We start from the raw sequence: 24,082 nt of genomic DNA, 5'->3' as shown, positions 1-24,082 counted from the left end.
GTTTGTGTTCCCTGATATCAGGAGACATTTAAACAGTCCAGTCAAAGGCAGCACAATGCACCAGGGTAAAACTAACAGTTGAAGAATGAGGCCAGAGGTCCCCTTGACATTTCTCCCTCCCACAGTTTGACGATATGTGCAGGGCGGACGTATGATTATGAGATACAGACAGCAGTGCCAAAAACCGCTGTCATGTAATGAGGTTAGAGAAAGATGGGTCAGAAACATAGAGGACACATGCACGTCTGCTGTGAGCGTTTGAACACATCATTGGATGTAGCAGTAACTGGCCAGCTAAATGTCTGATTAAATGTTTTGTCTGCGTGCAAGTGTGTATATGCCCTCTACGTATCCGATGTACGGACTAGTATGACTCACCTCTTAATGATGTTTAAAGACCTAGCAGTACAGTATCAGTATATCAGTATCCAGCTGCTGTAATCCATAGCGGACCACACTTTCTGCCACTGAGGCCCAGGCTGCACACATGTAGGAAAACAATACCCAAAGTGCAGCCCATGCTTACACACAAATGGCAAATCGGCCACTTATGAGGGCCCTGCGCCTGCGGAGGTCATTGAGCACCTTTAATAGTTGCATCATACAGTATAGAAAACGTCCTGATTGGCCCTGCACGGCCCACCCTACAACCCCCCCTGCCCTTGTTCCTCTGAAGGCCCCCTAATCAGAGTCATATGTGTGTCACACCACCTGGTCTCCCTCAGAACACACTGGAGCCTGGTGGAAAGCTCATTACGTCCAGCCTGATGTTTTTGTTTCTGATGTGGACGTTTTATCTGGCCTTTCTGAAGCTGAGGTCACTTCCTAGGCCGGGGACAGGATGTTGATTCCGACTGGATTTCCAGTGTGCGGCCTTCAGTCTAGCAGTGAGGTGAAGAGACTGAAGAAGTGGCATCGATTCCAATCCTAAGTGATAAAGGAAAATATGCCATATGTGAATTCAACCACATTTAATAATTGCATATAGAATTTCCTGAGCTTTAATGAAATCATATATGTTTGATGTGATAAAAGGGCCTGATGGAACATATGGCTTTGATATGACGTGGGATGTTGGTTAAGAGCTTCAGGTTTTGTGGGTAAAAAGAGCTTGGAAGATGATAACAGACACATTTAAATTAATTCGATACAGTTTGTGCGTGCGTGTGTGTGTATTTGTAAATGTGTGAGCATGTCTGGGTGTGTGCAACAGACCGTAGTCGCTCTAGTTGTTTTGTCTGCTGAAAGATTTCCAATTTTAAAAGAAATTTAGTTTTATTGAAACTGTAGTTCTTTGTTGTTTTGGCTGTCATTCCTTTTCATTGGGTTATCATTGTCCTCATCTGGGAATGTGGTTGTATCACTGCAAGAGAAAATACAACTGAATTGTAAAATTACCCAAACCGTCAGTTTTAAACATCCAACATAACTTATAAATATAGTGCACTTGCTTTTTTTGTTTTACTTAATTTAAAATGTCTTTAGATAATCTGACTAAACTGTTAATTTACCGCCTGTGTTAGTTTAAAGGGACCTTATTATGTTCATTTTCAGAGTTCATGTTAGAATTTTGTGATTCTACAATGACATGTTAACAAAAATGTTTGTATGCTTCTCATACTGCCTGTGCTGCAGCACCTCTTTCTCTGTCTGAAACCAGAGCCCAGTCTGCTCTGATTGGTTAGCTGGCTGGCTCTGTTGTGATTGGTCAATCGCTTAGAGATGTTCCAACCCTTAGCCCATAACATACAATGTGTTGTTGCACTAGCCAATAGCAGCGCAAGTGTTATAGAGTGATGTCACTGTTACAGAAGTAAACAAATGAGTCAAATGGAAGCGTTTCAGGCGGGGGGAGTATGTGGGAGAGAAACTTTGGGATTTTAGCCTTTTCAGATCATCTACATGCACAAAAGCCTATATCACACACTACAGGGAAGGGAAAACCCCAACAAGCATAGTACCCCTTTAATATTTTTGTTGCATACTTCCATTGTAACCTGATTTAAGCTATTACCTTCCTCTATGTGTAATGTATGGCATATTACTTATACGACTGTCGATAATGGGTGGTAGTGTAACTTAAAGCTCTGGTTTACAACATCACTTCAGCAACTACTCCACTACAGCCTGCACAGTGCTCTGTCACTGTGTGTAATGAAGGAGCAGAGAGAGACACAAAACAGAGATTCCAGATGAGTTATCTATAAATCAAGAGGCAGTACAGTCTCTGGGTCTTGTTATATCAGGAAAGGAACCATCGATGGGTTCTCTTTTCATCCTCTAATAATGAAAGAATCTCTGTTGTGGCTCTATATGGCACAACGCAGCAAAAAAGGCAATGACCACTCTGTGACACTAATAAATCCCCCTGATTCAGACCAGGATAATAATCTGAAAAAAAGAAAACAGAAAATAAGGCTGAGCTGGAGAAAGGCTCAAAGAGTGAGTGCTGCATGCAGTCCAAACCAGTGAGGTCATAGGCTAGCGTGAAGTTAGTGTTTTTCTTAAGCTTGCTGCCTTTTGGAAATATCCTTAGCAGACTTTCAGCTGTCATATATACTGCAGATAGAACATAAACACACTCCCTAGTCTTTCTAGCTGCGTGTGCCTGTTCCAACTTTTGTTTTTGTCCCAGTTTCCACACCTGGCGTTATCCAAGGCCTGCCAGCAACCATCTTTAACAAATGCCTTCTCTGTCATTGTGAAACAAAGCTGTTAAACTATGTCTTTCCTTTCCAAACTCCCTTTTCCCGTCCCCTCAGTTTGTCTGTGACGTTCTCATCTTAAATAGTAGGTTCAAGTAGAAGGAGGTAACCCCTAATTTTGGGGTGTGAGTATTTAGGAGAAACTGAGGCGGGCTGGCAGTGGTGCACTCTGTAATTATGTCTTGTGTGATGTTTAAAAGAGGCTCCGCCGCTGACTCCCCCAACCCCAAGTTGAAATGGAAATCACGATCAGGGAAAAGGAAAAATAATACAAACCATTTTTTTTTCCATAGCCTCAACAGTTTTTACTCTCTCCTACCGCCATTCTCCTTTTTAACTCCAGCTTTGTTTATCTATGCTTTCTTTCCCTCTCCCTCCATCTGCCGAAAGGAATTTACTCAAACTTTGCCCCTGACTCTGAAAGTGACACTGACTATGTCATCATGAGTGTTTATCTTGCCTCTAGTTAGGGGCTGTATACATTCTGCTGGACCCTAGCCGGTATAATGAAGCGGAGGGCTGAGAAATGAGCCTCTATCTAAGGGGTGAGGAAGAGGGCTAAGTGTGGGTGTTTCTCTTGTCAGGGTCAGGGTTTGTCAGTGTTTGTCAGCACTCTCGCAGAGGGGATCATTAAGGAGTCATTAGGGTATGGACGTGTGCCTCCAACGCCTTTCTTGGGGCCCACGCTAATAGAGGATGGCAGAGGAGGGAACTTGGAAACCCTGTCTCCTTCCTTTAGCCTCAACTGATTTTCTGATTAAGAAGGAGGATTTGGGGATGATTACAGGGCCTAATTTAGCTGAGATGCTAGGTAGGGGTAGAACGGTGTCCGACTAAATAAAAGGCAACACTTCTCTTGCTAACAGTGCACACTTCACAGGGAAAGGTAGTATATAAGTGCACTCAGCTGTTAATACTTCTCTAGTAAAAACACAATAAGACCTACACAGAAATACTTGCTTCCCCACCTCCTGGTGTGCCACTGAGGCGCAGAGCTGTCCGTGGTGCAGCGGTGCAGCGGTGCAGCGGCTCTAACAGCATGTCCAGCCCGCTGTGCCTTAATGACACACAGGCTCTCCTCGGCCCAGTGGTTTAGAACTGCTCCACAGCAGCTCGCTTAGCCATGAATCATGAGAGATGGACGGCAGGCACCAGCCAATGGACCAGACCTGGGAAACGTGTGTGTGTGTGTGTGTGTGTGTGTGTGTGTGTGTGTGTGTGTGTGTGGTGTGTGTGTGTGTGTGTGTGTGTGTGTGTGTGTGTGGTGTGTGTGTGTGTGTGTGTGTGTGTGTGTGTGTGTGTGTGTGTGTGTGTGTGTGGTGTCTGTCTGTGTGTGTGTGTGTGTGTGTGTGTGTGTGTGTGTGTGTGTGTGTGTGTGTGTGTGTGTGTGTGTGTGTGTGTGTGTGTGTGTGTGTGTGTGTGTGGTGTGTGTGTGTGTGTGTGTGTGTGTGTGTGTGTGTGTGTGTGTGTGTGTGTGTGTGTGTGTGTGTGTGTGTGTGTGTGTGTGGTGTGTGTGTGTGTGTGTGTGTGTGTGTGTGTGTGTGGTAGGTAATCAGAGCACATCTGTGTTTCCATATTCCAGTGTCATGTTGTGTTCATGTACCTATTTGTCTTTGGACATTCCAGTGTGTTAGCGAAGCACTATTAAGCACATTACATTACAAAGAATGTAGGATTGTAAAGTGAGAGTAACATTTGAGATGGTTTTCCACCTTAGAGGTTTGCCTCAACTGCCCTTGAGATTTACTGTTCTTGAGTTGACTGTTGCAGCACATGTGCACATTGGTTTTACAAAAAAGAAGCAGCAGATAGGCTTGTGAGTCAGAAAATGCATATGTGAGCGTGTGTGTGTGTCTAACTGACGACTGGAGATTTGTGCTTGTACAGGTTGCAGTGTAATGGTGTATGTACTGACTGACCATGTCCTGCAACATACCGCGATTTGACCCAGAACATCGCGCTCTGTGTGTGCAGGCACAGCAAAAGTGTTCATAAACATGTATTTCCTCTGTATGCACATATATGCAAACATGCGTGTGTGCTCTGCATTTGCTGCATTCAGGGTGACGCAGCTTTGTGTCTCCCCAGTGGAGCATTTGGAAGGCTGTCAGAGAGATGAATGACTGCCGTTATATCGACTACTGCTCTCTGCCTCTCTGCTACCTCCTCCCTCTCTCCTTCCTCAGTTGCCCATGCTCCATTTCTCCTTCCCTCCGCCCTCTCCCATCATCTCAGTTTCCTTTCTTTACTTCTCTTCCTGCTCCCTGCTTCCCAACACCTCCTTTTTTTCCCTCTGTTCATCTTCTCTTGTCTCTATCCCTGTTTGTCTGATCATTTCTCCATTTGACAAAGTCTCAGACCATGTCACCATGTTGTGTGGCAGATTGGCCTTTAGAAAGAGCAGACACAATCCAATGGTAAAGGATCCTTTGCTATTACGGGCTTGGATTTTTAAATTGTCTCCACAAAGCTGAACGCAGTATGGACTTCTACATATACTGATCAAAGTGTCAATACACATGAATCCCAAGCCCCTCTGCTAATGCTACTCTAACAATACCTTTATCTAAAGACGGCAGTGCCTTGTGTGGATTGAACTACTCACAGTTGGGATGTTGAGTAATATATCTTGAATATTACACCTTGTCCGTCTTTACCTCCCATGCGGCTCCAATCAAGGGCAATACAGAGGGACAAATTAGATAACAAATAAACAGTGACATGGTCACAGGAGGCTCCTTGGCTTTCTGATGTGCTGCTGTGGAGCACTATATGATTATAGATGACAACCACAGACACATAGGTAGTGCTCATCAGAGGGAGGCGGGAGTCCAACAGGCTCCTTGGGGTTTCCACTGCACCACAGAACACAGAGTACGCCGTTGAGATTTTAATCATTAGGAAAATCTAAAATCCGATCATTAATCTTGTCAGAGGGGTTTGATGTCAAGCGGCGGGAGGGATGAGGACAGAATGTGCCAACTCATCTTCCCTAGATAATGGCTGGCGATAAGGGACAGAGCCCGATTAAAGGCGTCATCCAGCGGAACGTTAGTTCAAATGGCTTTGATTGAAACCGATTGTGATTCATTGTCCACAAATGAAACACTCCCACCTCCACTTCAGCCAGGCTTTTAAATGGTCCCATATTTGACTGACTTCCAGGAGAGTCCCCAAGTAGTCTGAAGAGGCCGGCTAATGTGTTGGCTTTCAACCTGTGTGATTAGTTCCTTATCTGATCTCATCAGCCGAATCACTATGATAGTGTTGGTGAGTCCTTTTAATGTAAATTCAGATCCCAAGCAATTTAGGTGTTACGAACCGTTAACAAAATATGCATCGGAGTAAAGACTCAGGGCACAACTCCAGTCTAAAACATGCGCTCCCTCATTCTCCTCCTCCTCTCCATCCTCAGTCCAGCCCCCATCCAGGCTGGTCAAAGAACCATTTAAAGCTCTGGAACTGCATCTCCTTCTCCAGCCCGATCGATAGTGGAGCTGTCAGCAAGACGAATGGAGGCTTTAGGAAGTCCATTTTAATGAAGGAGAAGGAGCGAGGGAAAGAGAGGTACTTGTAAAAGTGGGGGGGGAGTGGAAGGAGATAGGGAGAGCCACTGAAGGTAGTTATGAAGGACAGGAAGGAAAAGAGAGAGAGAAAATGAAAGAGAGAGAGAGAGAGAGAAAATGAATGTGTATGTGTTTATTGAGCGTGTGTGTATAATTATGTGTGTACTGTGTCCAGTAACAAGGGGAGGGGAGGTGTGGACTAGGTTGAATTAGCTACAGTAAGACCTATTTGTAGCTCAGCAGTGTGAAATGGCTCCTTAGCTATAGTAACTTACAAAGCACCCCCCAACACAGAAACCTATATTAGTGGACTGAGGGGATTTCATCTGGCCTGCACACCAACACCACATCAAGTCCTCTTGCTCATGAATCATATCAGCAGCTCTGTTGTAAAAATATATTGTTGTGACAAGGGAGAGCTACAAATCCAAGGCAACTCCCTGCACAACTGCCCTCAGCCAGCACACTGGCTCGCATCAAAAGATTTGTGTAAATTAGCATTTAGAAGCAAACGATGTCCTCTGGAGCAGACATGTAACCTGGGATTCCATTGATGTTGTCGTTTGGTGTTTGCAGCCCTTTTCAGCTGAAATCCTTTACCTTACGTCAATATGCAGAAAAGGCTGCATGCTAATTGGTGATTAGGAGCTGAGGTCAGAGGTACGCACAACCAGTGGTGTAGAGTAACAATCTCCTCCAGGCAATGGCCCAGCCCAGCCATGTTTTCACTCATTTGAGCAATTACTGGCCCTGATTAGTCAGTGCGGCTGTGGAAATGTTTGTCGATTTATGCATATGGCCAAATAGCTCCTCTAGTCAGCCAGAGCTCCACACACCAAGAGTGCTCAATGCCCGGACAAAACCACTGGCATCCAGACAGATGAAAGGAAAAACTGACACAGAAAAGCAACCTTTAATGCCCTCTTGTCCATCTTTACTTCCTTCTTTTTAAGGAGTAAGCCTTGGTGGTATTTTAAAATAGTGCCCATATTGTGTGAGTGTTCTTAATTTGTTTATTTATAAAATGTATCGATTTCATTTCAATATCTTCTGCATTGGCTAGAAAAACAAACTTAACCCAAAGAAAGCAATGCATTGTCCTGTTTATATCTTGTATTAAAGTGCTTGGGTTATCTGATTACATGTTGTCAGCTCTATGTACAGGTGTCAATGGACTCAAGTCACATTGTGATAGTATAGAGATCCAATCCACAGACCATATTCAGACGTTTTTTTGGGCTGCACTCGGCTACGTTCTTTTAGTAGTGACTACACCATGTGTCCTGGGCCAACTGCCTAGTCAACTTCTCTGCTTATGCAATAATAAGTACCCAATTGTGCGCCAACAGCTTCACGTTGTAATGCAACAACAGACAACAAAAACATGTTGTCCAAAGTTTCTAACCAATAGGCAATAGAAATATCCCAAATGTAACTGACTTGGACATTGCACCGGGTAAAATATCGACTCTGTATTGTTTTGATTTGTTCTTCTAAAAGAATCTGACAGACTAGCTAGTGCATTGCTACCTCCGGTCGATTGAAAACAACAATGCATTTAATCTTTGCAAACAAAAGTGTATGTGTTCATTTGCATTCAGAGCAGGGTAGTGAGTTGTCATCACAAGTGGTCCCTGGGGGCACATTCTAATGCCAAGTGTGAACTGAAGTACATCAAAGAAGACAAATCAACAATGTGCGCGTCATTCCTGAGATGATGCGCACATCGTATATTATATGATCTTATAATATACGTGTGAATTCATGTTATCAATGCATGACATATTTACATTTAAATTACTTGGCACAACGACAAGGAAAGGAGCTTCATCGTCATGATGAGGTGCTGGATATATTGTTCTTTGTTTGTTCTTCCTGTCTCTTAAACAAGATTCATTGTGAAGAAAAGCCTCTCCTCCTTCTTCTTAGATGTTTTTAAGAGTGAAATCAAAGATAGAAAGCAGATTAGTCCTCACTACTCACCCATCTGTATATTAGAGATTCGTTTTTCCTTAGAGATAAGGTGAAATTCAGATGGTGCGCTGGAGTTTTTAACCGGCCTGAGTTTGGGGAATGGTTTCTGTATTACAAGGGAACAAGGGTTTCCCAGGGAGAGAGAGGTCAGCGCAGTTACAAACGTTTGATGTTTGCATTATATATAGCTGCAACTCACACTAGGATGTAGGAGACAGCATTTTTGCGGAGTGAGGACATAGTCTCCTGCAAGACTCCCTGCCATCGCGCCAAAGTCTTGGATTATGGCTCCTCAATTTGGCCGCACTAAAGCCTCCTAACAACTTCTATACAATGAGACAGTCTCTTTCTCTCTCTCCACCCTCATCTTTAGCTTTTGTCCCAAATTACAGCAGTGTCAGCATTCTTGTCCCTGTGGCACAGTGTTCAGACCTTCCCCGCACTCTCCTGGACCGGAGCCCTGTGTCGGTATGAGGAGGTGGAATGTGTCTTTGTGGAAATCGCTTAGAGAAAGCAATAAAATGGAGAGAAAATACGAGGCCCCAAATGAGTGAAATGAAAGTACTCCATCTTAGGAGGGGATGGAGGCCTACGGGTTCTGCTTATACTTGACCTTGCAGCACACATATTAAGGTCTCTAAAAAACAGTTGAGACAGAACTTCGCTGGCTACACATCAACCTGCGGAAAAAGTTTATTGTATGTTCTGTCTTAAATAGAGAAAGAGACCGGGTGGAATCGAGGTTGTAAAATATTCAGTAGAGGTAAAGACAGCTCTGGTATTTTATTGTAGCTAGACTCAATTTTTGAAAGGTTAGTAGCTGGTCCTGTCAGCTAATTTAATGCAGCCATTGGTCAAGGTTTGGCCATCTCATGTTGATGCCACTCACATGAAATTGCACAAATATACTTTTTGAGTGCCGTCTTTTCATAACAGTCACAGGTGTAGATTTTGGATTTATATTCGAAAGAAATCTTGGATAAATGACCCAAATTCAACCAAACTAATCATATTACTTTCTAAATTGAGATTTGATACTTGACATGCTTGGACAAATACTAAATGTTCATCTTTTCTACAAAATGCGCTGTGCTTTAAGTTATTTGATTTGATTATTGTTCAATTTTTAAGTATCTTTTTCAGCGTTCACATTACTCTTCAATGCATATGAAGCTTACTGCTATGTGTACATGGCAATAATGGAAGGTGACACAAGTGAAACCTTAGGGGGACTTTGGAAATTACACCCTTGACTTTAGAAGTGGTTCCTAGTAATATTATCTTCCTGCAAAATGTCCATAATGAGGTCACACAGTGTTTGGTGTTTAGACATGCTTCTACAGACTGCTGCTTGTGTGTATTGTGTGTTGTGATTGCGGCGATGAAGCGCTTGCCGCTATGTGTGTGCGTGTGTGTAATGAGCTGGGCATCTGTGAATATGTGCATGGGCACGTTTTTCGGCTTCATCGCCATTCAGAGAGGCTTAGCGTGATTAGTGTGATCCTCTGAAGAGTTAATGATGAGAGAAGCAGTAGCTCCACAGAGTCCAATCACACAGCAGCCTCTGACAGCATGCGCAGGCTTATCTTGCTCTACGTATTGTTTGTGTCTGCACGTGTGTGTGCACATGTGTGTGCACCGCATTGGTTTTACTGCGTGGGAACATATATATTATGGGATTTCAGCTATCATTTCTCACATGATAGTGTTTGTTATAATCTACTCCTGAATACCATTAGAATATGCATGATTCCTTTGACTAGATGTTTGACATTTGAGGGTTTATGGACATACAGAGAGGAATTTATAATCATATAGCTTCATTATGGTAGTGTCAGGCATAGATCTGGCTCAGGAGGGGCTCTTGGTACCTCTGGGTCTAGTTCAGGCTACACAGCACATTGAGGAAGGCCGATGGCGGTTTCCCCTCCCCACACTCCAGAGGACTGACTGACAGGCTTAATGACACTGTCGGGGTTACAGCACGTCTCCAACTCATTTTACAATGTGATTGAAGTTCGCAGTGGGTAGCTTTTCATCAGTGTTGAGCAGACAAAAGGGACCTTTTCAGTGTTGTCTTTTCATGCGTGTGCAGTTTGTGTGTTTGCATGTGTACGCCTGCATTTCTGAAGAGATGCACAAGAGAAAAATCGCTTTATGGTTATTTTCAGTGCTGTGTTGGTATATCACGTTCCAAGAGATGATGAGTTTTGTATGGGGTTGTCTCTAGTGTGTACTCCGCTTGTTTATTGCATACCATGTATACACAATCAGATACTTACTGGCAGACACTAAAACTGAAGAGACTGCACAAATAGGATTCTATGTCAGGGTCAGCGTGTCATTTAACCAGTTTGCCTTTGTGTACTACCCAAATCTACATGAACAATTAATTTGAACGTAAACAAATTCAAAGTCAACATTTTCAAGTCTTAAAAGCTGGACGTTTTGTTTTTTTGGCCGATAGGGAAGTTTTTTAAAAAATATTTTATTAATCCCCGTGGGGAAATTGTTTCTCTGCATTTGACCCATCCTAGTGTTAGGAGCAGTGTGCTGCCATTTTTGAACGGCGCCCGGGGAGCAGTGTAGGGAACGGTGCCTTGCTCAGGGATACCTCGGTAGCACTTTGCAAAATCGCAAAACAGTGTGATTTTCCTATTCGATTTCGGAAAAATGCAACAACAAAAAAACATACGTATAACATTCATAATGTTAACATGCTTTATTCACCTGGATAATGGTCACATTACTTCACCTCATTATCGCTTAGCTTAAAGGTGGGGTAGGTAAGTTTGAGAAACCGGCTCGAGATACGCTTTTTGTTATATTCCATGGAATGCTCTTAACATCCCGATAGCAATGAATATCTTAAGTGTTTTGACAAAAAATCCATGAAAAAAAGTCATCTGTGGAAGCCGTGGCGCTGTAAAAAGCACGACCAATCATCTGAGTCGGCCCAGCTAAAATAACTGGATGGCCTTCCTGCCTGTCAGCCTTCCATCTGTGCCCTCATTGGTCATGTGTGCGTCCGTGTGTGTTGGAGGAGGGGCCCTGTAAGGAAGTGGCAGATTTTTTTCGGTTGTGTATGTTCAAATCCTAGCGCACTCGAGCTGGTTTCTCCAAAATTACCTACCCCACCTTTAAGGCGACTAATAATGGGATAATGAAGTTTAGTATTCGAATTAAGTCACTTGCAATCACTGTTTTTAAGACACAGAAGATTTGGAAATTCACGAGTTGGGTATTTTGTGACGTATTTTATGTTGAAGGAAAAAACATTAAATCTCTTTTGCTTTGTGAATAAAAAATGTTTTTCATGCATCTTACCAAAAATATTGACTCCAAGTCGAGAGAACAACAAGTGGCAAAATGCAGACTCATTTCCCATTTTAAGGACTCATTCCCAAACCACTGGAAGGAAATAAGAGTAATGCAACATACAAAAAAGTGTTACGTAAAGAATCTAGTCTTATTTAGTCTCCATTGTACATATCGGTGAGTCCATTGGCTGCACTGCTCAGCCAGGCTCCGGTTACAGTCCACCTTAGGCTCGGGCCATTTGCGGCTGCAGATGTGGGATGAGTCATGTAATAGTTGTTAGTGTTGGCTCAGCTGTACTTCTAACCCCCTCCTCCTCCTCCTCCTCCTCCTCCTCCTCCTCCTCCTCCTCCTCCTCCTCCTCCTCCTCCTCCTCCTCCTCCTCCTCCTCCTCCTCCTCCTCCTCCTCCTCTTCCTCTTCACCCTTCCTTTCTCATTCCACCCCTTTCTTTGCTCCCTTGTTCTTAGTTCCTCCAAATTAGGCAGCTCGCCTTTGTTAAGCAGCAGTTACAGTAGGCATATGTTGTGGCTATGAAGCCTGCATCCTCTCACTTAATGGCAGCACAAAAGTGGCCAGTGATTGTTCCATCACTCTGGTGTGAAGAGGCCAATATAACACAGACAGAAATCACTTTATTTGAAGCCACATTGGTGTTTTTCCTATCATTTGTTCTCTAGACCAGTGGTTCTCAAATGGGGGTACGCGGACCCCTAGGGGTACGTTGGAGTACTGCAGGGGGTACGTGAGATTTATTTTATGTTAATGAAAAAAAAAACGTAATTAATGCATTTAAACAAACTACTAATAGTAGATTAACTACTTTCTTCAAAAGTGTACAGTAATTCTGGATAATAAAATGGGAACAATAAACGGGGTGCTCTCTTTTCCTCTCCCTCTTGTGACAGCCCGTCAGTCGCGTGCAGCTCGCTGAACCTGTAATAAGTGACCCGACAGTAAAGAATAAATATATGTATAACTAGTTTAGCTAGTTCCAGAGTAGATAAACTAGCTAAGTGTGTTAGGTCTAACTCTTAGTGTATTTTCCTCGGCTCAACGGTCCGTCACAGCGGACAGAGCTGTGATCATGCAGAGCTGCGTGTTCTCCGTCAGCAGCAGCAGCTGATCTGATCTCTGATCTCTGATCTCTGATCTCTCTCTCTCTCTCTCTCTCTCTCTCTCTCTCTCTCTCTCTCTCTCTCTCTCTCTCTCTCTCGCGTCCGGTTATACTTCACTCGCGTCTATGTCCAAATCTATCAGATCTAGCTAGTTCTAGCTAATGATATGACTGCCTGCTTATCAAAGGACCTAAACAATAGGCGTGTGGCCGCAAAGTATAGCATATGTTAAATATGAGGGGTCAAAATCCCATGCTCATAAAATGCTCATATATATTTTTCTCTTCATTCCCCACGCCCCAAAATAAATAAATATACAAATTTTAGGAAAAGTAACGAAGTTTGATCAGTGTGGGTTTTATATTAACAGAGTTACACATATTTCAAAACTCAAAGTGTAATAACCGCAATTGCCTCCCTGTCAGAATGACAAAGATCCTCAGTGAAGCACAAGCCCATGTTTCTCACTACATTGTAAGTACAACTTATTAAAAAGATCAGTTCAATGCAGCTAATGTCGTCTTCGTGTTATTGCATGATGTTAAAATTGGTTTGCCATGAATTTAGTGATGGATTGTAAACATTTGAAATGTAGCATTTAAGTGTTTCTCAGTTACAAGGTTGTTGTTTTAATAAATCAGACACTGATGGTGCAGCGCTGTACTGTACCTCTTTATATAGGCATTTTTTCCCTAACCATTGTTTTTGTGCTGATCAGGGGGTACTTGGCTGAATTTTTCTTTCAAAGGGGGTACATTATTGCATTTTTTTTTAGAACCACTGCTCTAGACTGCTGGAAGTAGAGTTCGATTGGGGCTTATGTGACTGCTTTTAGTCAGCTGACACTCTTCAGCTCTTGCTCAGCATACAAAGTTTCCCCCAGCCAGAGCAACTTCTTTTAGCTTCAGCTTGTCGTCAGTGGGGAGTCTTTAAAAGAGCCAAGTATTCCTCCTGCGCTGGCAAATCCCCCTTCTACATTGCGTGACTTGAACACAACATGCATTCCAGAAAAACATATTCCCCTCTCTGCTCTCTGTTTCTTTATAGCTCTGCCTCCTAAACACCCCTTTTCTCTCCATGTATCTTTTTCCATTAGGATGCCTTCCTCAGGAGGCTTTTGTTTATGTTGCAATTTTGTTGTGGGCACAGAGCGGGTAGTAGGAGCAGAAAGCAGCTCTAAGCAACATGCATCTCGGGTGGCTTGGCTGAGATGCCAACTTAATTTGTGGCTGAAGGGCTGTAACAAAAGCCAATCACCCTTCCACTCTGGCTTCTATTCTGCCAGAGGCGAGAGATACAATCAGGGCCCCTGCTAGCAACTATTTACCCTCTCTGTCAATCAGAGTCCTGTGGCGTGTGCTCGCAGCTGGAGACATCGCTGGCAGGTGGCCCAGCAGCTCCCGGAAAACATGTCTTAAAAGCAACGACTATTTCCTGATTGTCCCTTCCCTTCTCATCTGCACCACACCCCATGCCACAACCTGACTCGCGCTTGATCTCTCAGGCGGTGTTTATACGAGAACGAAATGGGTTGTATCTGCTACTTTTCTCTCGCGTATAGCCCGTTCGTTCACACGAGGCCGTAACGGAACCGTGGAAACGGACCCCGCAAACGATAACGAGTCCCAAGGTGGATAGATCTGCAAACAGAACGCTCTGGGGGGCCAAACGGCTCAGTGTGTGTACGATCATTTCCTGATAACGATTAATCCATAGCCCCACTTCTCCCCACCTCTGCTGCTCACTGCTGTAGCATGGTCAGTAGCTACTGTCAGTAGCTGCTGCTACTGCTACTGACCATGCTACAGGTGTTAGTGCAAAACCTACAGCTCCTCTACCACAACCATCAGCAACAAGTGGACATGGAGAATTACATGAACTACATGTTGCTAAATCTACCGCGGGGCATAAACAGAAGGGCGCTGGGGCAACCATGCTCGGGGGTCTTCTTCGCTGCTTTTGGTGTATTTTGTGGCAGAAGTACAGCGCCACTTACAGGTCCGGCATATATACTACAGCGTTTCCAGTGGTCTCGTGTGATTAAATGATTTTGATAACGAATTTGGTCCGTTTGCGTTTGCGCTCCCGTGTAAATGGGGTCTCATATGCCACCATCTTTATCTTTCTGGCTGCCAGCTCCTCAGTAGCTCACATCACATGCAAATGAATGGCATCAGTGGAGATCAGCTGTACCGTCCTGGGAAATGTTGGACTTAAGGAAAATAATTAGGAAATTCTGGTTTTGATCCTTCTCCCTTTACGCACACAGACACACATTTAAAGAAGGGACACAGTCCCCCCAGGAGGCAAATGTGTCTTACATGGGACATGGAAAGGAATGTTGCTGGGATTTGGTTTCCATCATGCTGCACTAAGGGAGCTTACCTTCGTCATGGTCCTAAATCTCTGTCACAGTGGGAAGTAGTGTGTGCACACACATGCCGGTGTGTATGTGTGCAGATGTGCATACTGTGTTTATAGATGTGATAATACAGCCCAGTAGTGAGATCCTCTTTTTAGTCTTTATCAGTAGGTCTAGTTCTGTCCGCCTGGGGCTAAAGCGAAGGACCCAGTGGTGCTGAAAGCATGGGGTCAGTCTGGTGTGGCCTGGAGCAGCCGCAGTCTACAGAGCAGTGAGGTGCAGAGGTGCTTTGGAGGGACAGCCCAGTCTTTTGATCCCACCAACTGCTGGTGTTGATGCTGTGTTCCCAGGCCACAGTAGCCACCTTCACCAGGCTTGTAATTACATTTGGGGAATAAAAGCACAGAGGGAGGAAGGGATTTAAATGGTTTGTGTGCCGGGCTGGAGGTAGAACGAGGTCCTTTCGCTCGCTCAGCTGCATGTCATTGCAGATTTATTCACCCAGCACGTCAGAGCATGATGACAAGACTGGTTATTTTATGTACAGGTTAGAGAGGCGATGTTGTTTTGACGAGGGTTATGTAATTTATTTATTTTACACATGTTGACCTTTTTGTATAAAGGATTGAACCGAAGGGAACATTGAGCTTCACTTGGTAGTGTATATATTACAGTAGGTATACCTTGATCGATCAACATGGCCCTTTTTATGGCTATTTGTCATTATTGAATGTTATCAACATCAGTGTTGCAACACAGCTTTAAAGTGAAAATCTAATTTAACCTTAAAAAAGTTAATTTTAATTTAAACAGGACGACATTAGCTTTTCTCTTGAATCATTCTCTGCCATTTACTTAAAGGATTACTAGTTCAAGCAACAACTATCTAAAAGGATAACACATTTAATCATTTGAAAGAAAAAAAAACCCTCTGTTTCGCCATGTTGTGGCAAGGACACTGCCCTCTTTCAGTAATAGCCTGTTATGTCTCGGTGTTGGTTGGCTTGGCTGAGTTCAACAGAACAGAAGAGACACTTTGTCTGAGGAACCAAAGGCCAGAAGAAAAGAAAAAAGAAGCCACTGTTCTATTGCTCCTGAATGTAAAAATTACTTTTGCAAGGTTAAAGCCATGGGCAAGCTGTCAACTTTCATAGCTGCTGCTGAAACAGGAAACAGTACTGTAGCGCTGGCTAGCTCTCCTCTCTGATCACCTTCCTCTTCGTTTCTGTTGTCTTATTCAGATCATTCAAAGACAGGGTCTCAAAGAAAATAATAACCAAATGCAGAACTCTATTCTGAAGCCCCTATTATAGCATCTTTGACATCTTACTAGTTGGTAGCTTCCTCGTAGGCGGTATTCTTGAAGTCATTAGCTAGCTAGCTACCAGCTCAACATTAGCCCAAACTGTGGTCACATGGTTTGTGTGTGTTTAATGTCACAAAACAATGACTAGTTGTTCTCACACCTAATTTGAATCAGATTTTTGGCAAGGTTGTTTTTCTAATATATGTAGTCACTACCAGTACCAACACATCAATGTTTTATGTCAAATATCTTGTTGGGATTAGATGTTGTGAGGACATTGAAGCTGTCCCTATCCAGTTTACTCATAACCGTTTCTTACACATGAATAAATCAGAGACACTGAGAGCCTTCTGTCCTGTGATAGTCCCCTCTGTAACCTCTGTTTCAGCGCTGTTGACCCAATATTGACATGACAGGAGGTGGGAATAAGTCAATATTCTTTTCACCACTCCAAAACTACACACACTGACTGTAGATCAGGACATTTTGTTTTTTAAATATAAAAAAACCTCAAAGTGGCACAGTTTCATGAAACAATATATCCTGCCAATACATCTTATTACCAACGGTTTCTCTTTGCTTATTTCAACATAAAAAATATGAATCACCCCTTTACATACCACAAAAGAAAAATCCTTAAAAAACAAAGCAATTGAAAGCAGCCATGCATCCTTCTATTTCACAGAGATCTGATTTGGTCTAAACCCATTAGGCATGAGTTACCTGCTGTTGCACATGGATTAGAGGAGAGCGGCACAAAAGCTCTTTCTGCTCTCAGCTCTTTCTCATAGAGAACGCCGAGGTGCTGAGAGGCTGGACATTTGGTTGTCACTCTTCATTTCGTTCATTGTGTTCAGGCTCCTGCAAGGCAAGAGCTCTGGTCAGCTCATATTGATCTTGGTCCTCAGACCTTAACCTTGTTCTCTTATCTCTCCTCTCCTCTCTCCTCTCTCCTCTGCCACTTTAGAAATGGAATGTTTCGTGTACCACTGAAAAGGGTTACACTATGTGTATGTCAGGCCTGATTTGTCCAGTAGTGTGGGCTGTCAGGGACAACGCCTCCCATCCCCGGGCCGCCAAAATGCCCTTGAATAACCCTGGACTCCTGCGTCCTTGGAGTGACTGCCCGGCCTCCTGCTGGAAAGCTATCAGACGCAAGAGGGGGCCTGCAAGCCATGCTATATTTGGCACTGTGTCCTTAGACCCGGAAGGAAGCCATAACAGCAGCTAATTAGCTAATAATGGATAGACTTTGAGATCTCTATAGTTTTTGCTGTAAATGTAATGCATTTATATATCGCTTTTCTAGTCGTTGCCAATCCTCAAAGCCCTTAAACAATTCAGCATTCCCCCACTAATTAATACAGAAGCAGAGGCTCAGGCTACCATAGAAGTTGCCACCCGCTAATCAGGAGTAATCAATATTCACACCCTTAACCACTTTGGCCATGCATTTGCCACCCATGCTTTGGATTTATATATTTCTGTTGTCAACAAGTAATATGTGATTCAGATTAGACACAGCAATTTCTGATCATGTCACCTTAAACTCTCCTAACCCCTACTGTAGAAGTGTTTTTACAGAAGGACTTATCCACTCTTCACAGCATTATGCATTTCTCCCTAGCTTGAGGCCTTGCAAAGTGGCAAACCTTGATGTTTACCTCGAACTCCTCCTGCAATGACTTTCAAACAACACTGTGATTTCCCCTTCTGTCCCCACAAGGTCTCAGAAGAATTGATTCCCTTCACCAGCAGGCATCACACAGCTATGCCTGTGGAGATTTGACTTCAGTACAGAAATAAACAGCAGCCCTTCAAGGCTTTGCTCTGATTTAGAGTACATTAAGATTCATTCACAGTGCCCCGCTTCCCCTGTGTACCACCTCTTCAATTTCCTCCTCAACCAGACTTAAGATTCATGTGTTTATATCAGAAGGCAGGAGGGCTGTTTGTGCATTTGAACAATGCCGACATCCTGTCACAGGGGACAGGCACTGGGACTTAGGTTGGGGCTGGAAAGGTGGAGCCTTAGCTTTCTCTCTTTTCCTCTCGTAACATTTAGCCGTTTTTATAAACCTTGTTTTGTCTAGCGTATTGTCAAAGAGAGGACGCTTGAAATATCAAACCCCCCACACTACTCGAAGGGAACCGTCAAGTTTTCCACCAACACAAATGGAGACTGTCAGATCCAATTTCATATGGGGCCTCGTGCGTTTCTTCCTCTTGGCTGCCTGTTCGCCACCAACTCTCACAATATAGCCGCAAACAAACACACAAGCATATATGCCCTAGTGTAAGAGCACAAATACAAGCAAATACAAAAATGTGGCCACACACACACACACACACACACACACACACACACACACACACACACACACACACACACACACACACACACACACACACACACACACACACACACAGACACCAGCCACAAAGCTCTGGGATACATTTTGTATATTTGTGTAATACTTTGTGTCACTGTTTAAGTATGTGTGAGAGAATGTATCCTGGGTCTCTGGAGTAACCACAAATGATCCACCATTTGCCTGGCACCACTGCACAGACTACCCACAGCTCAGGAAAGAAATATGTTGTTTCACTAACATAAGCATTGCCTGCACTGCAGCTCGTCTCTATCTTGCTTCTTGTTATGCTGTTTGGGTGTTGGTGTGTTTATGTGTGTGTTCCTCAGTGTACAGTATGTGTGACCGTTTGAGTGTGTGACCGTTTGAGCAGCAGATAGTCTGACAGAGAGCGCAGTAGCTGTCACGAGTGCCCTTACCCGTAGCTTGACCTTTAGTGACAATCAATCCTTTGTGAACATGTCCTGTGAAGGCTAAAGGAATTATCAAGCTACAGGCCTTCTGGCGTCATTTATCTACAAGCTGGAGGTCACACAGGTCACAGAGAAACAAGTGGCTCCATTGGTACCACAACACTGTTAATAAATCCGATCAGCTCTAAAGTTTGATTAGGGGAATTGGTTAACAGCCTGGTATATAAAAAAAGTCATTCATTAGCAGGCTTTCCAATATAACTGAAGGACACTACCTGTTTTGCATTGATTTTGATTCTGAAAACAACACAGTTATGGCTTTTTAAATCATTTAAAAATGTGGAAAGGTAAAAAGAAAAGGGTCTGCAATTGGGCTCTAGAGGATTTGAAGATTAATTTAACTTTGCCTGTGCCGGTCTTATCAGCCACAGTGGACTGCTGAATCTGTCTGTGTGTGTGCATGTACTGTATGCTGTTGAGTGTGAATGAAAGAGAGCAATCAGGCCCAGCTGTACCTGCCCTCCCTTGGCAGAGCACAGCGTTTGCCTGGTTAAAATAGCAGAAGGTTTTGATATGGCAGAGAGGCAGTCATTTGGCTGATCTAGTGGTGGCTCCCATAGGATCCATATCTGCGCGCCAACACTGAGCGGGGGAAGAGAATGAAGCATACACGCGTAAAACCAGCTGAATATTTGATCATATCCATCCCTGCCCCCATCCTGTACACATACAACCTAATATTGCCTCCTCTATTTCTCACTCCCACCTTTATCTCTAATTTATGCACACATGCACATACATGTTTCTTTGCACATGCACTCACGAGAACATGCCCCATGAAGAAAGCACATTTCAAGCTTCTTTGAGCAACTCTCTGACGGGTCTGTTCCGTCTCTCAGTTTATTACAGTTGAGATGTTTCCTTTTTTGTCAAAATGCATCTCCGCAGGTGAAATCAGATCTAAAGACATCCTCGCCCAGGGGATGTCTCCAGCATTCTCTTCTCTCATCCTTCAAACACAATCTCTCCCGTAGCCTTTTATCTGAGCCCCTCCTCCCCCCCTGCTCTCCCCCACGCCCCGCTCCTCCCAGAGTGCAGTTATGTTCCCTGCCTGCCAGCTCCTGTTGCTGCTGGAGCCCAGCTCGTTAAGGGAAACACTGGAGCATGGTCCTCCTCACCTTCCCTTGCACTGCCTTTAATTAGACAGCTGTGTGTGTGTGTGTGTGTGTGTGTGTGTGTGTGTGTGTGTGTGTGTGTGTGTGTGTGTGTGTGTGTGTGTGTGTGTGTGTGTGTGTGTGTGTGTGTGTGTGTGTGTGTGTGTGTGTGTGTGTGTGTGTGTGTGTGTGTGTGTGTGTGTGTGTGTGTGTGTGTGTGTGTGTGTGTGTGTGTGTGTGTGTGTGTGTGTGTGTGTGTGTGTGTGTGTGTGTGTGTGTGTGTGTGTGTGTGTGTGTGTGTGTGTGTGTGTGTGTGTGTGTGTGTGTGTGTGTGTGTGTGTGTGTGTGTGTGTGTGTGTGTGTGTGTGTGTGTGTGTGTGTGTGTGTGTGTGTGTGTGTGAAAGCTTGAATACATGGACAATGTGTCTGTTGTGTTTCTGAAGTATTTGTTATTTGTCACATGAGTCATCTTTTTTAAGTGATTGGTATCAAAGAGTAGCTTGGTTGTTTCTCTGATCATCATCCCTATCATTAAATAACTGCGCTGTGTAGCTTTTGGACACACATATTTGGTAAAGTTAGCCAGATTTGAATGCAGAAATCATTGGCTTATTCATTAGTGAATTGTCAAAAAAAACCAATTTGGATAATTGGTCTAAAATGTTAGGTTTAGTAATCTATCAAGCAAGAATTAGCTGGTTCCAGCTTCGTAAAATTAAGGTTTTGTCCATGCTACTGCTAAGTGAATTTATTTAGGATTGCAGACAGGAGGTCTGACAAGATGAGAATTAGACATGTCATCTTGTCATCTTCCTATCCCTGGGAAGTAGCATTCTGCATTTGTCTATATTTTCTGAAATATTTAGTGACTAAGCGATTTACAACTTAATTTAATTATTTCATGCTTTGAATCTTGATTATTTATCTTGATAAGCATGCCAATTAAGGCATTACTTGGAAAGATAACGTCATGTTTCTATATTCCAGTGAATGCAGTTAGTGCATGTGTCTGCTTTTTTGCTAGCAATGTTGTTCCTAGGCAAATTGCCTAACATCTGTATTGGTACAGTGCAAGAAGGGGTTGTTCCCATAGAATCAAACCCATCCCCTCTTGTCAAGAGAGAGTGACTCCTCTCCTCTCCCATATAATCCCATTAACAGCACTTTACTGAAGTAGTGGCTGCCCTGCCCTCCTGCAGGACAAACTGTGGGCTCTTTAACACCTTACACCTCCTTGCCCTGCTAGTCCCTCTCAATCTCAGTTTTTTTTATGTTGTCTTTCTCACCCTCAATTTTTTTTAAATAAACTAATATTTTGTGTGTCATGACAAAATTCTTACCAACAAACCAGTTGTACCTTGGTGATGTCTGTTCAGGTATAATTGGTAAAACCATGTCAATCATATCGAATGACATGTAGTCATCTCCATGACAACCGTGCTTGTCCCATAAGCTCTGCCAGCCGGTGATGATTATTTGCTTTGAGTATATGAGAGCTCATAGGTTTAAAAAAAAGAGGATTTTCAAAGGCAAGGCGAAGCAGCACCATAGCTCAAACACAGCAGTGGAGTGGTGGGCAGAAGTGTGCTGTTCCAGAGTATGAGATAAAACACACCAGGGAAACAGATCGTGCACCAAGCCCAGCCAACAAGAGCGGTTCTGCTGCATGACATAAGGGGCTAATTATGCTAAGTACAATGCATTACCTCTCGCATGTGCAATGAAAGCAGCCATTTCTCTGATGTGCTACAGAATATAAACACACTTAGCAGAGGGGGCTGACAGAGGAGAATCAGTGAGGAATCCTAAAACACTGTCCTTGTCAGAGGAAATAAATAGAATAATGATGCTGGAGCCAAGCATTTCTGATTAACATGTCATCTCAACACTCCCCTGACGCCTCCCTTCTCCCTTTCTCGTTTCTCCCGGGCAGAACTAGTTTACCTTTCATTAGGAGACCCTTGGTGCAAAATGTGTTTGCTGATAAGAGCCAGCAGTTTATCAACAGTTTATAAAGCACGGCGCTAGGATTAATCAAATCAGCACACATCCGGAGAAGGGCTGGACTCTGTAAACACAGTCAGATCTGACTCTGCAGACGGATTGAGAGAAGTGGGGGAGAGAGAGCCAGAACAGGGAGGGAGGACAGATAAGTGCAGGAAAGAAATGGAATCAAATTAGAATGAAGTCAATTTGGCAGAAATTATGTATTTCGGGCAATTATTTTCTCCCAGACAGAATGTTATTTTGCGTCATTGTGGGGAGTCGAAATGAGCAGTGGTGGGAGAGGGCTGCAGTCAGAAGCGATAGAGATATGGTCCCAGTCTCTGTCCCTGAGCCAAACACAGTGCATCCTCTGTGACTAGCAGGGCTGGCTCCTCATTATCTTGGCTTCCATCTGAGGAGAAAATGCAGCGTTGCAGGCTCACTTTAGAGGGACACTGATCACAGGAGCAACTCATCTCAACTGGAGAAAGATTGCGCCTCCCTCTCTCGCTTTCCCTCCTCCTGTCTCCCACTGCATTCGGTTGAAGACAGACTGAGACGAGGAATCCTCTAGTTTTTTTTGGCTGAAAAGTGGAAGTTTGAGTCGGAGAGATGGAGCGAAGCTTCAAAAGGCACATGTAATTGAGCAGCCCTAGATAGGCTATCTGCGAACATGAAACAGCAACAGTTGTGACGGAGGATAATTGCCTCCCTGGGCCTGTATAATGCCTTGTCGAGTCTTTAAACTTGAGCAAACTGCTGGAAGTCCTTATGTCAGCAGGTAATTGGTTCCAGGCATCAGCAGCTATGGGAAATGAAGGAAAGATAGGTATAGGTGGGGTGTGAGTTTAGAAAAATAATGAATGAGTGATTCAAAGAAAAGCATCTTTACAACCAATGAGTTTCATTATTTGCCTATCTTGATGCATATATGAAATAATAACTATATGTAAACTGAGCATTTAGGTTGCCAGCACTCCTGATGCTCTAAAGCCCAATGCAAGTATCAGTGGCCAGTTTTGCAACATATGGCTTTGAAAACTACTTTCATAAACAACTTACAGCTGGAGGGACATTGGAAAGTCAGTCCTTTACTGCAGCTCACTTTTGACCTTTTAGTTTCTGGCCCTAAACGCCCCCAAGATGAACCTGGTCAAAATGGGCAACAGTGTGGCCTTCACTGTCAGGCCATCTGTCCTCTCTGCTGGCCTTCATCCAACCCCCTTCCTTGCTGCAGGATGCAAAGCGGGACCTCAGGAAAGAGATGCTTTATTAGCTGGCCCTGCGTGATTAATTGAACATCTGCTCACACAAAAACAGCTGACCCCAATCCCAGCTGTTTACCCTCTGTATAAACAGTCAAAAAGCCTGCAGTGAATGTGTCACATAGGGGGTCAAGACTGCCTCTTGAGAAACCTCTCCATCTTACTGCTTAAGCGCACCTTTTGTAGTTGTAGTTAGGGATCACAGGCGGACACTGCTAGAGAGTATGGAATCAATCAATCACATTTTATTTATATAGTACAATATCACAAATGCAACATTGTCACAAGGGGCTTTACAGTGTGTGGAGCATAAAACACCCTCCGCCCTGAGACCCTTGCACCATACAAGGAAAAACTCCCAAAGAAACCCCACGATTTATGAGAAAAGAAGAAATCTCAGGCAGAGCGGACAGATGTGCGGTAGAGGTGAAAAAAGATAATTCAATTACAAGATAGAATATCCAAATGATGATAATGTGAATTTATTTAAAAAAGAAATTCAACAATCTTATAGGTGCAGCCAAATAAAAATAATGTGGTTATCA

General features: G+C 43.6%; 1 protein-coding gene across 1 annotated transcript in view; it reads left to right on the top strand.

Annotated features, from left to right (window-relative positions):
- The window catches only part of LOC117543928 (tetratricopeptide repeat protein 28-like), a 174,364-nt gene that overhangs the window by 113,337 nt on the left and 36,945 nt on the right, over nt 1–24,082 (top strand).

The sequence above is a fragment of the Gymnodraco acuticeps genome, unplaced genomic scaffold, assembly GCF_902827175.1.
Source record: "Gymnodraco acuticeps unplaced genomic scaffold, fGymAcu1.1, whole genome shotgun sequence".
Taxonomy (NCBI): Eukaryota; Metazoa; Chordata; class Actinopteri; order Perciformes; family Bathydraconidae; genus Gymnodraco; species Gymnodraco acuticeps.
Note: the sequence above shows the minus strand (reverse complement) of the source record. Positions and strands in the feature narration are given on the sequence as shown.